Genomic DNA, 2,623 nt, shown 5'->3' on the forward strand with positions numbered 1-2,623 from the left:
AAACGAACTACACGATCTTGTGCTATGCTTAGGATTGGGTCTTGTCCATCACATTATTCTCCTAATGATGTGATCCCGTTATCAATGACATCCAATGTCCATAGTCAGAAAACCATGACTATCTGTTGATCAACAAGCTAGTCAACTAGAGGCTCACTAGGGACATGTTGTGGTCTATGTATTCACACATGTATTACGATTTCCGGATAACACAATTATTGCATGAACGATAGACAATTATCAACAAGGAAGTATAATAATAACCATTTTATTATTGCCTCTAGGGCATATTTCCAATAGTCTCCCACTTGCACTAGAGTCAATAATCTAGTTACATTGTGATGAATCGAACACCCATAGAGTTCTGGTGTTGATCATGTTTGCTCATGGAAGAGGTTTAGTCAACGGATCTACGATATTAAGATCCGTGTGCACTTTGCAAATCTCTATGTCTTCATCTTGAACATTTTCACGAATGGAGTTGAAACGACGCTTGATGTGCCTGGTCTTCTTATGAAACCTGGGCTCCTTGGCAAGGGCAATAGCTCCAGTGTTGTCACAGAATAGAGTGATCGGCCCCGACGCATTGGGTATGACTCCTAGGTCGGTGATGAACTCCTTCATCCAGATTGCTTCATGCGCCTGTGACGAAGCTAGCGTCGACATCACTACAAGAATCCTGTTAATCCATGATGGTCTTAATCCGTCACAGACCTTCATAAGTCTGTCATGGCAGGATATCCATGACAGATTTGAAATCCGTCATGTATATCGCGTCATAATTTGACCAATGCATGCTCCATGACAGTAATCCAAAACCGTCATGGATCCATGACGGTTCTTGACTGTCATGGATGGCACTTAACTAACGTGCTTACAACGACGTTAACTTCACTGCCACATCAGCATCTGAAATGGATCTGACGTGGTGGCCCATGAAGTAATCGGCCCAATAAGAATTTCGGCCCGCTAAATTTCAACGTTCTAAGACTGACATGCCCATGTGGTAATCAACCCGATTGAAAATTTGGCCCATTAAATTTCAGGTCAGTGCAAGGCCCACTTATTTCAGGCCAAGAGATTAACCCATCTGACATTTCTCTTGGTTTATGAAAAATTTGAGCCAATACCATTTAAAAAAAATGCTATGTCATTAAATAAAACGAAATTACATGAACATAGTAAAAAAATAACATTTACATAAAAGGAAAAAATACCAAAAATATAAAATTACAAACATTTCCGGACAGTACACATGTACAGGAGCAAAACGAGAGAAATGTCCCAAAGATTCTTCGGCAGAGAACACTCTATGCTACTTCCCAAGCTTGCACCCCACCACCCCTCTCACGCTGCCCATCGCTCGACGGACAACAACCGGGGGTCATTCAGATGCCTTTCTGGAGGTAGATCTAGTCGCCCCCTCCGACGTCATCGAAGGGTGCCGGCATCTTCACCACCATATCGCCTGGATCCATGCTCATGAGCAGTCAATCTACACATGGAACCGTCGTTTCTTGTGCGTGAACAAGATATACTGCATCGAAAAATCAGAAGAAAGTGTAGAAGACAGCCCGTGAAAAAAGTGTAAAAGACAGGGAAGAGGAGCTGGTGGGGCAGGGGACTCACTGCCCGTGGTATAGGCGACGAACGCGAACCCCTCGGCCCGACGGCATGGGCTCGGTGCTGGCTCAGTGTCGCCTCCGCGGCATGAGTCGCTTGCGCTCTACAACGACCCAAGCACCACCCGCATCGACGGCACCGCTGCCCCAGGTCCTAGGTCGGCCTTCAGAGGCGTTGCTCCCACCAGGGACGAGGGCGTTGTCGCGGCGTCAGATGGCTCCATCCTTGAGGACGACCGGTTGCCGCCACTGGGGACGACGCCGTTGTCGCGCCGTCGGGATGGTTGCAGGATGCGGAGGAAAGGATGGTTGTTGCTGGGGAGATGGTGGCCGGCTCCATCTGTTTTTTTGGTGCGGCCTCCTAGCAAGACCTGCCCGTGAATCGGGGGAAATGGAAGGGAAACGGCGGAGGCAATGGGAGTCAGGGATTGAGGAAGAAGAAGAACGAATTGGGGGAAGTTTGGTTTCGGCGGAGGTCTGTGCTTTTGCGGGGTTGGTGGAAGAAAGAAGAGAGAGACAGGCTTGAGTTATTGCCGTTGGATGTAGGTGTATCGGACGGTGGAGACGCTTGATCCGTGGGATGGTTGGAGCAGCCAATCAGAATGCAGGATTCTCCCAACCCAGGATACATGCCTTTACCAGCCAGGAACCCTAGTGGACTAATGTGGACATTAACCCAGCCGAGTGACGGGGTGAGTCTGGCCCAGAATTGGATTTATTTTTCTATTTTGAAGTAACTAATTACGGCTCTTGTGAAGTGACTTACTTAGCCTATTTTTCTCTTGCTCAAACCTTAATTTCACCTTCTCATAAGGATAAGTTAACTTACATGTCACTTGTTATGCAAAACAAAAATGTTTTCTTATAAACCACAATACATTTTTACATTAATATATACTACATATATGTTCTTTCGTAAGAGTTTCAATAATTTTAGAATCTATTTCATATTTTCTATATTTCAAATGATTTTTCATGTGCTTACTGAAAATAATTCCTCT

The 2,623-nt window shown here is 45.6% G+C and overlaps 1 long non-coding RNA gene across 1 annotated transcript; it reads right to left on the reverse strand.

The window, feature by feature from the left end:
• Positions 1–1,225: 1,225 nt before the first annotated feature.
• On the reverse strand, positions 1,226–2,087 carry LOC119338052. Its single transcript, XR_005163772.1, has 2 exons — positions 1,630–2,087; positions 1,226–1,537 (listed from the first exon to the last, which is right to left on the reverse strand). It is a non-coding gene; the product is annotated as an uncharacterized LOC119338052 (long non-coding RNA).
• Between the last annotated feature and the right edge of the window lie 536 nt (positions 2,088–2,623).

Source organism: Triticum dicoccoides, chromosome 7B (genome assembly GCF_002162155.2).
Source record: "Triticum dicoccoides isolate Atlit2015 ecotype Zavitan chromosome 7B, WEW_v2.0, whole genome shotgun sequence".
NCBI classification, from domain to species: domain Eukaryota; kingdom Viridiplantae; phylum Streptophyta; class Magnoliopsida; order Poales; family Poaceae; genus Triticum; species Triticum dicoccoides.